We start from the raw sequence: 11,822 nt of genomic DNA on the forward strand, positions 1-11,822 counted from the left end.
TTCTTCCAGTCAAAGACTGTTGCATATAATTTAATTTTTGCTTGATGCAATGTTCATGAAATTAACAGATTAAAACTAAAAACAACTTAAAACACGTTTTAAAAAGAGGCTTTTTCATGTGGTTCAATTTTATATGATGAATTATGCAGAAAAATTAGAATTGGGCTGAAAGGTCTATTGCTTTATTACGTATTCAGGTTGTGTAAGCATGTTTTTATAGAGTAACTAAAGTAATAAAGTAACTAATTACTTTTTGAAAATAAGTAATCAGTAAAGTAACGGGATCACTTTCTTGGAGAAGTAATCAGTAATTAGTAACTAATTACTTTTTTAAAGTAATTTGACCAACGCCGGTCTTGATGCTGGTTTCTGTAAGCTTGTTAAAGTGGTTTCTTTTCTATTAAAGAGAACAACTTATCTTTGTGTAAATGTATAAACAAACTTCAATACTATTTTATGACCTACAGTAAAACAAGTCATAGTTAACATTCTCACCAGTTGCTGGCTTGTTAAGCACACTTTGCATCAGCATTCAGTTCATGATTATGACAAACTTCTTAATGACATTAATGAAATAATACTGGAAGCTCATATGCTTCTTAAATGGAATGGATATCATGTCACTGCTTTATTGTATGTAGGATAATTAAACTGATATTTAGTGCTTAGTATTTAAATTGACAGTGGATATAATTACATTTGCCCTTTGAGGTGTACAATAATGTGAAGCAATTACGTTATTTTAAAAAAATCCAGAATATAATAGTAACATCAACATTTGGTTGCTGATGTTACAAGGGAAAATGTCACAAACTCAAATACTGTGACAAGTAGTGAAAAGTAAATAAGGACTGTGGGTACTTAACTACATTTTCGCTTGGCCTATGGGCATTTTGAGGGCTAACATAATAGCCAATGCTCTTCCAGCTTGTTTGTTTGCCATAAGTTGTGGTTCCTTTTATCTTGGTTAGTGCTACACATTTAAACATGTAGAAGCATACACGACAGTACTTGCTCTTGGAAGTTCCTGATATAAAAAAAATTAGGGTGAATATACTTCTAACCTCTAGAACAAAACATGTAATATCACATTGTACCTCAACTCTCTATGTCAGCGTATCTTTTAGTCAAATTACCTGCAACTTTTGAGCGCACTTTGGAAATTTGACATAGTAAAGTGCCCAGAATTGGATTACATGACATACTGCCCACACACACAATTAATGACTTTCACTTAACTGAAGACATAAAAATGATATTTATGTACACATAGCCCAGTGGAAAGATCCCACAACAATACAACCCACAACTCTATACTGTCCTCTCGATTCACTGTTCTCTCAACTTGGGCCTGTTGTTCTGTGAATAAATCTCTGGAATTTGAAAATGACAAGGAGGAGATTTATGAAAGCATAACTGTCTGATTCTGGTGGAATTTATAGTGCAGAGCAAGGGATATGCAGATGAGTGCAAAGGGGGTTGCAGGTATGGGCAGATGTGTTTTTGTGTGTGTGTGTGTGGTATGACAAAGGGGCTTACAGCACTTTTTTAATCATTTGAATGTTATTAAATGTGACCTAGTGGTAGCCAAGCTGAAGTAATGTAGAGAGCTTGTGGGATCCATGCAGTCCAACGCAATGTGAGCCAGAGCAAGTAGCTGCTCACCAGGCTTCAAAGTACTGTGTTAGGAAATCAGTGGATATTCTACTTGATTTTAACTTATATACCAAATTGTTTGTATCTTACCAACACTTAATTCTTTTCAGTTCTATATTGTTGTTAAGTACAATTAGAAATTTAAGCTTTAAAAAAAAAAACTAAAACGTTTTGTTGTGGAGCGATAGCCATACCTGAAAGGATTTTGTGAAGTTATGGAAAAAATAGTCTTAGTTTTGGTATTTCTGAATTTGGTAAAATGTGTTGTCACAAACTGCCTTTTCTGGTTGCTTATGCTTTACTGGATGTGTTTATGCTTCCTACAATGCAAAGTGACATCGAAGTGATGTCTTTTATAAGTCATTTTTGGACGTCCAATTTTGGTCCACTGAAGGGGTTTTGTGACCCCAGGCAACGTCTTTTTTTCAACATCTGCTGAATGTGTGGTGTTGACGTCCATAAGACCTCCGTGTACAGGCTATTGAGAGTGTTCATTGAGAGTGATCAATGGACATCTCCAAGATAGTGCTGGCTCTTGAACTAAAACATGAGAGAGCAGCTGCTCTTTGGATTTGGAGCAGAAATGTCCATAGCTCCTCACAGGCAGTTTGCAAAATGTCACATTGACAAAGACTGTTGAGCAGATAGTTCACTTCATACATACACACTTGCACAAACGTCTCGTACTTTCTGTTGCAGCCACTCTCAGTCCTGCGACTCATCACGACTACATTTACTTCCTCCTACAACGTTCTTCACAATTAAACAGGATACCAACCTCACTAAAAATAAATAAATAATGCAAATGCTCGTTTAAACGTATTAAACACATTGTACTTCTTTTAAAAGGAATGCCAACAATGTGTAACCATTCTTGTAATATTTTTAATATTTCAACTAATTTTAATAAATGAGAGTTTTTATCTGGTTACAAACAAATAAGTTGATTAATTGAAATAAATAAGCCAGTTAAATAAGAACAGGAAAATGTAAAATAACAAAAAAAGTACTGAATAAATCAATAGGCATGTAAATTTCCTGTACCTGTCATAGACGTCCACATGATGTCCCAAAGAAATCCAAGTTGGATCTTGGTTGGACATCCAAATTATGGACCAAGTTTGGACCTCCAGAATTGATCATGGACCGACGGACCCAATATCATCTGCACATCTATCTGATGTCCAATGTTTAGTTGGTTTGTATGTCTACAAGACTTTGAGTCAAGCGCGTATTCACTTTTCAGAGAATACGTGCTTCTTTTGTGCTTCGGACTCCTTCTGACATTTCTTTGGAGGTGAAGGAACACCAAAGTAATTGCTTAAAGGAGCTTCTTCGACATCTTTAAGAGATCTAAATAAATGTCTGTCGTCCTCCAGAAAATCTTATGTACGCAAACGCACGTTGCAACTTCTTATCTGGTGCGTGTCTTTTATTTTGACAGCGCATGCGCACCTGCAGACCACTTATGTGCACCCCTGCATATAATATAAGCTAAACTGAAATATGCAAACTCTTTATGAAAATTATCTGAAACTAAATGGAATTAACCTTTTTTCTGCCATTTGTATCTGCAATCTCATATTTTTGAGTTTACATTCACCTGAATTAATATTACAAGGATGACTAGGAAGAATAGTTTCAAAAAATACAAGACGAACCTATAGAAGTAACCTGATGGGTAGATTGTGAGTCCAGAATTTTTTTGTCAGTGTATAAAGTACTACTCCATAACCCTGGCATTAGAATCAGTTATCTGAAAACCTGCACAATCATATAAACTCAACAGAAGTGCTGGAGTGTCACACGTATAGTCTCTGTGCACAGTGCACATATTATGGCCTATCTTTAAACATAATAACTGTGCCTTTTATTTGATTCATTAAACACACAAACTTCCAATGTCATTTTAAACAGGCTCTAATCACATTCATCTGTTTAAACAGAGGCGCGTAGAGACAGAGTGAGAGGGGATGAAAGCCACGCGGAGTGAAAGAGAGACTGTGGTGAGCGGGCTAATGAAAGAGTTGACAGTGTTTACTCAAGCTGTGGAAAGTAGGCACAAATACAGAGAAACAATGGTGGAGGGAGTGGCGTGGATGGATCACAGCAAGTAGTTGGTACCCATTCGTACTATAAATACAGTAAATTCTCAAATAGAAGCCTTAGCCTTTATTTACTTGAGCTGCAGAGAGGACCTCTTCATTGCCTTTCCACCCTTCTCTTTCTGGTATATTTTGTACTCGCTATGTTTATTTAATCAGATTTTTACTGAGTGCTGTATCTCTTTCAATTTTAACAAATGGCTACAGATGTAACAGGTAACCAATTTTTACATCTTGTTTACATATGTTCTGATCTTGATTGTTACTTTCATTGGTTGCATTTTGCTTTTTCTTTTAATTTTTTAATGTAGCAGGAAACACAGTGGAGAGGTTCACTTTCAGTGACTGGAATTCCTGAAGGTGAAGCCTATGTGTTGGCACACCTGTCAATCAAAGCAGCCATGGTCCTAAGGTAAACCTCACTGATGTTCAAATCGGAAAAAAATAATAATAATTACCCACCAAAGAAACTCTTCAAAATGGCCAAAAATATTTTGATGCCAGCCTATAAACTTGTTAATCAGTGCTTTCCGACACTTTCTATGAAGTTTGATGTTCTTGTGGAGTGAGCCTCAAGTGGCCGTTGGGGGAACTGCAGTTTTTAGCACTGATTGAAGCAAAAACAGATCAGGGCTTGAGTGCATTATTTTACTGATGCTGTTTCTTTAGAATTTTCTATTTGAGGCATATACAAGCAATTTAGACTCTCTTCATTAAACCTGTTGTAAAAGACTTTTACAACAGAGTGAATCAGTTTTCACTCTGGAAAACACTTGCTTTACATCAGTATCTGCTAACTCATTATTTTTCAGTGTGGTAGACATGAATTGCACTTTGCGTTGTGCAAGCTTTTAGGACTTACTAATAAATTAAATTAGTTTATGCTTTGCTGTACAACCTTTCATTCTGTTTGCATATGTGAGTGCATCCATCGCGCAGTCACATATGTGTGGAGAGGAGCATTTCTGTTCAAGGAAGTAAGATAGAGCAGGCCGGGGCATATTGTAATTACTCGCTGCATTAAAATCGCTCTGTGTTATGGATCACAGGGGGGACAGTGACGTCTGAAATGGCTGACAGCCGTCTGCTTCAGCGATTGTTACTTTATTTGACAGCAAACATACAGCACACAATTCAGACAGAGGGCAGCATAAAGGGGAACATTTTTATACTTTTATATCGAAATACCTCGATAACCTGACTTTTTCTGTTCAGCTCTTTCCATCCCGGAACTTCCCTTTGTCTGGCCATTTGAGGAGAGCTTCTCCCTGACCTTCTGCTACAGAGAGTGATGACAAGGACAGCCCACACTAACCTTGACATTCACAATGCTAAATGGCTCTTTCCACAGCCAGTCAGCAAACACATAGGCAGGCAGGCAGGCAGGCAGGCAGGCAAGAAGGAAGGGGCACCTCTTCTGGATAGTGGCTATGTGGCATCTTACTGTGGGAAGAAAGATGCTATAAAGAAGAGGAGGGATGACTCCAGGAGGATGTTTTAATACGACCACGAGGGTAGTTTTAATAGGATCTTTTAGTTTATTGGTATGCAGAGGTTATGCATACAGTCATTCCAGTTTTGGGCAGTTTTGTGTAGTGCAGTGAATAGAGCCAAGTCTCCAGACAATGCAGCGGTAACCACAGTGAGATAAAAAATCACCTGCCTATCCCTCAGCAAACACTGTGTATGCTACGCTTAAATAATGACATTTTGTAACACACCGTTAAAGTACAGAAGTAAAGTTACGTTGAAACCAAGCACACCATTGTTTTTCTTGTCACATTACCAATAAGTTTGATGTGTCACATGGCCCTCTTCCTATTGAAAAAACAAAAGTTGTATCCAAGATGGCCGACTTCTAAATGGCCACTATGGGCACCACCCATCTTGAGGAGTTTGCCCCCTCACATATACTAATGTGCCACAAACAGGACTGTTTTTCTGTTTCTATGTATTCACTGAAAAAAGACATTTCAGTTTAACACAGTTTCAACACAGAGAATGGGAAGATTTTCAGCATTCAATTTCAAAAAACCAAAATACACTAAAAATACACAACTACAATAAATACACATATTAGGAAAATATAGTGTTAATTCCAAAAGTATTAAAAACTGTAAAATTATAATTAACTAAAATGACTACAGCTCTGATTTACCTTTAATAAACCTTTGGCGTTTACTGCAAAAGATTTGACATCCGTCATCAGAATCAGAATCAGAATACTTTATTAATCCCGAAGGAAATTATGGGTTACAGCAGGCAGCACGCTAATGGCGCATGCGCACTTACAAAGGAACCTTCTGATCAAACTTTACACAAACATCACATTGGGAAGACATGTCAGAGAGGTAGGCTGATAGGAAAAGATAACGAAAATACATAATATGAGGTGAGAGGAGGAGTTTATAAAAACTCCACTCAGACGGAGCTCCTAATGCTCATGAATTTGATTTCAATTGGAAGTGTGATCCATACACTGAAAGCCTTCATGGAGAATGCTAATTGTCCAAATTTAGATTTGCAATGTGACATTTTACAGCTCACCATGCTCCTAGTAATGCGATTCAAGGGATGTGATATGGTCTTGTCTTCAAATATATCTAGAAAGACACTCTGGAAGGCTAATTAAAATAAAACACAAATGAGTGAAACTCAAATGTGCGAAAAACCATCAAAGGTAATAAAAAAACTGCATGGCATTCACTGAGAGGTCGCCGTGTATACTTTTTTCATTTCTATTTTAATTATACAGTGAGCGCCAAATCACAATAACAATCAAATGTCTCCCCATGAGCAAACACTTTGGCAACAGTGGGAAGGAAAAACTCCCTTTCAACATGAAGAAACCTCTGGCAGAACCAGGCTCAGGGAGGGCTGGCCCTCTGCTGTGACCGGTTGGGTTTACAGCTTCACTTCAGCTTTTATATGTAATAACTTTGCTCTTCCCAAAGACTGGATGACAACAGCACAAGCCAACAGATTAGCAGTGGTGACAGCTGTAGCTGTGGGCCTGCACAGTTGTTCTGTACAGGACCAACACAAAAGTACAAATAAGCCATTAACCTTGTCTATTTTATCACAATCTTGTTTTCAGCTAGAATAATCCGATATATTTAAACCTGTTGCATCCTACACCAAGGTCAAGAGATGGTCTCATCCTGGCTACGGGCACACCATTCACAGTCACATATGTTATGGTAATTATTGATTCTAAACTAGCTGTTTTGAAACCAGTAATGACTGAGGGTCAGATTGCACTGAGAAATTGTCCTTGGATGCTAATTGGCTAACAATTTCACATGGTAACGCATATGCTGGTGTACAGCATTTCTACACATTAATGTAGAGCTTAATTTACAAAATTAACATCACGTCATATTCAGGGGCGACTGTAGCTCAGAGGGTTGGGAAGTGTATCTGTAACCGGAAGGTCGCCGGTTCGATCCCTGGTCATTGTGTCGTTGGCGCAAGACACTTTACCCTGCTGCCTACTGGTGAGGGGCCGATGGCGCGATATGGCAGCCTCGCTTCTGTCAGTCTGCCCCCACCAGTGTGTGAATGAATAGTGGCATTGTAAAGCGCTTTGGGTGCCTTGAAAAGCGCTATATCAATCCATTATTATTCAATAACATTTGAAACTAGCAAACTAGTACCTAAATTATTTAGGTCACATCTGTAGAAGAATGATGTTATTGCCAACATTCACTATTGTGACCATACACGTTGACCTTACCTGTTTATTATATGAGAAGAAAAATGTTCCACCAAAACAAAAGTTTATTGCTATTACATGTAACCATTCTAACTTTAAACCCCTTATGTTGTCGAACACATTTCAGACATTAGAGAGATCATCACAGAAGTGTCTTCTTAAACAACAAAGTACGACACTGCTGGTAATTTCTGGCTTGCTGTCCCTTGTCCCTAATGAGATAAGATAGTGTCGGGTGAAAACAGCGCTAACCTTTCTGCTTGTTTACACTCGTCGCTGACATTACCTGAGGATGGGCTGGGGCGAGGGATGAGAGAAGGAAGCGAAGGGGTGACCTCTCCAAAGTTTACCCAGTAGCCCCCCTTGCTCTGTACCCGATCTCCCCTCGAGAGTCTGCATTTGGGCCTTAATGAGGGACCCGGTGGAATACTAGGGACGTCGTCTCAAAGAGCACTGGGATGTTGAGACCGGCCAGGCGAAGGGGAAGAAGAGCGAGTATGTTTGTGTATGTCTGGCTTTTGTCTTTGTTACCGGAGGAGCTTTTGGAAGGTAAAGCGCCCAGGGAGAGTAGCCATATTCACAATGAGGATGTTTGTGAAATATATGTCTCCTTAGATGATTATAGAATGTGGTTTTATTTTATCTCAAAGCCTCAAACTTCAGAGTAACACTGAATTCAATAAACAATGCTTCACAGATTTCCGCTCTTTTTCAGTGTGCGATAAATCCGGCCTAAGCAATGAAATCTTAAATCCACTTACAAACACTAATACCATCTCCTAGAAATTAAGGTTTTACACATAAATTCTTTCACCGGTACATTTTGGTGTAATGTAGACACTGTCTTGATTAAATAGAGGCCTGATTTTTTTGTTTAAATTAAGTCAAACAAATTAATTAATTAATTTTTTATTTGTGAACTGCACTGGTTCAACGGGAGGTGTTTGGGGTTTGATGACTGGTGTACAAAGCACACTCTCACACTAGAGGCTGAGGTCCGTATCAAGACTTAATTAAGGCAACAGAAGAAGTTTGATTAAGGTTAAAGAGAGACTAGTTGGAGCACATATGTTGTGACTCACATTACTATGAACAATAAATGTATTGTGTCTGAATTTTGTCTTTTTTTGTTACAGTTGTGTCTCTGCTGCTTCCTGGGACACTCAGGCTGTTTTGTTGATCATTGTTGTCGTTTTGAAAATCATTTAGTACAACTGGGAAAACATAAAGATAGAGCAAATATCTGGTTATTTTTCCTTTCTGTTCTTTAAGGCCACAATCAGCAATTTCATACTGTCAATGAATAAAAGAAAGACAGTCTTTCAGGAAATACCTTGAGTTTGAAATGTTCATCTGGTTTGTTTGGAAATGGCTTTTTGTAGAGACAAGAGTGAAACAAATACCAGCCTTGTTCAAAGTTTCTTTCTGAAGTTAATATTTCTGAAGAGAGTGTCGACGTAAAGGAATTAGAAGAATGCAGATATCGAGAGGTCTGAATTTTCATTTTATTCAATGTGTTATGAATGGGGTTTTTAAATTAAAAAGAAAAAAGCGAAGGCTTTTTTTTAACCACTGAACTCTTCGTTTGTCCTTCACGCTATACAAAATCAATTGCCACTGACCTCAGCAGGTCTTTTGATTGTAAAAGTGAAGAAGTAAGTGAGAAAAGTAAACTGTTAAACTTCCGAAAAATGTCAAGATTTCCTTTTTCAACATTCAACGTGATGTTAGACTTTTGAAAGTGAATGACGTCACAGACAAAGGGCTGCAGTATGAAACTTGAGCTAGGAGCAGCCCCCTCATTGTGTGAGAAGAGTTAAACAATCCCTGTATAGCCAAGAAGTGTGAGTGTGCGTGTCTTAAGAGCTCTGGGAGACTAAATATGACTCATGGCTTTATGAGGCTCTTTGATGGGCATCTGAAACTGTGAACCTGGCTGAACTGTACATTTCCTTAATTGCTCCAGTCCTTGTAACAGGGTAATTGCAGAGCTTTCCTTCTCTCTTTTAAATTCAGTCTGCTTGGATCTGTAGGGTCGCTTGTTCCGCTTGAGACCTCAATAAGGTTGGCCGAGAGACGGAAAGAGAAAGAGAGAAAGAGGGAGCATATTATCCAGGAGTGATGCAGAGGGAGGGATGGGTGGAATGAAAGCAGTGTTTTATCTAAATGGATGTTGGACGATGGTCATGACAGGTTTAGAGTTTGAGCTGAGTAGGACAGGAGACAGGTGGGGTGAGGTTGTTGGACATTTTTATATGCAGTTTTGAAGTACCACATGGAAATCAGACACAATAAAGAAACATACAACAACATGACGTTTTCTCACATGCTCTTTTAGGGGACAAATTAATAAAATCCATGGCTTAAAGATTTTAAAATTTAGCAAGTTAACACTGTAAAATATGTTAACACTTCTTTAAGAAACTTAAATGCATGGACTGTGTGTGAAAGATGGACATATCTTCCAGTGTGCAAAGTGAAGCCAATGGGAAGACTCCTTAAACTGCTTTCTTTTTAGTAGGCAGCAGGGGGCGAATCCTCTTGTTGCAGTTATTTTGAAATCTAATCATAAAACTCGCTTGATAGATGAAGTCAGTTAAACATTTTGCTGATGGGTTTATGGGCTCAATTGCTAGCTTTGATGCAACATGATGTTCATTTGGAAATTATGGTCCATGGTAGTCTCAAAAAAGAGGGTATTCCTTAGGGCAGGGGTGTGATATCACCCTGGGTCAAAACACCTGAATCAAATTACCAGGCCTCTGGAGAACTTCAAGACATGTTGAGGAGGTAATTTAGCCATTTAAATCAGCTGTGTTGAATCACGGACACATCTAAAACCTGCAGGACACCGGTCCTTGAAGTCTGGAGTTCCCCCACCCCTGCCTTAGGGCGTGCCAGTCTTGTCTTTACAAGTCGCAATCCTTCATCTTCTCTCTAAAATTTAGATCTAGCTCATCTCGTCCTATATAAAAACACCAAGATGTAATGGCAAGAAACCATTACATCAGGACTTCACCAACCATGGGTGACATCCAATGGTACATCCACATTTTAAGTACTGGCAATGGTTTAAGGAAGTGAACTTTATACATGCGCCAAAGAAGATATCAGGTTAGCTGCTTCCCCTGTTTCCAGTCTTTAGACTATTTTTCTTTTCAATTAAAATTTTGATATTTATTTGAAATCCATCCATCCATCATCCACCCATTCTCTTCCGCTTATTCTTGTCAGGATCATGGGGGAGCTGGAGCTTATCCTAGCTACCAGTGTCCCAAATGACTAAATGTCATTTAGCATGGATGTCTAAATGATTTTTAACCATTTGCTAAAAAGGTATTACAGTACCTTTTTAGGTACCTTGTGCCTAAGTATACAGGGGCTTCATTCACTCTAAGGCTTTAGGTTACACACTCCAAGTACTTGTTTGCTGCTTTTATAATCTTAAACAACACTTACTCAGCTAATCAAGCTTTCTGGTTGCCTTTTCAATGTATTATTTAAAATTAGCATGATTTCAACAATTTAGTCAGGAACACTAGTCAAAGAAGATTTATATTTCTATTTGCAGTGATTTCTATTTGTTGGCTTGGAGTGCAGAACAGAGCGATCACCAACAGCAACACATGTGACACTAAGTCAGCTACAAAGAACAGAGCTGGATTGGAGGTCGTTTGCAAAGTTGCTTGGATGCGATGTTGTTCCATGCACAGCGACTCTGGGCAGGCTAAAACAGCTTAAATAGAAATCCAATATGTGATTCTCTAATTAGATGTTCAGAAGGCTAATCTCAGTTGAATGATAAGTTGATGTTGTTTTTTTTTATTCACATGTTATCTTCATTTTTCACTCTAGATTAGCTGATTAGCTTCCACTACTAAGACTACCACACTACCAAAAATGGGGCATTTCTTTGTCATTTTACGGTTTAGTAGTTTGCCAGGCATTTGAGGCAAAGTTTACATGTGCCAAAGTTCTCTGTCCCATTACCATTATTGTTTTACATAAACAGAAAAAAGCATCTGTACCGGCGGTCATGCCCAGAGGTCATGTTGGTGACCTGACCTTGAGCTGTGAGTGTGTTTGCATGCACTTGTACACACCATCAAAGGCAGCATCTGTGTTTTGGTGTGTGACTCTCCGGCGCTGAGACTGAGGCCCATCAGGCTGTGCTCGCATGCAATTCAGATGAGCTCTGCAAATCCAGCATGAAATTAAATTTACGACTTGGACCACAACACACACTCCCTCTCTCCCCTCTGATGGCTGCCTTGATAACACATGGCCCTGTGTGCATATGTGTGTGTACGTGTGTGTGTGTGTGTGTGTGTGTGTGTGTGTGTGTT

Source organism: Pundamilia nyererei, unplaced genomic scaffold (assembly GCF_000239375.1).
Source record: "Pundamilia nyererei isolate P.nyererei 1_Seehausen unplaced genomic scaffold, PunNye1.0 scaffold00168, whole genome shotgun sequence".
In the NCBI taxonomy this organism is placed as follows: Eukaryota; Metazoa; Chordata; class Actinopteri; order Cichliformes; family Cichlidae; genus Pundamilia; species Pundamilia nyererei.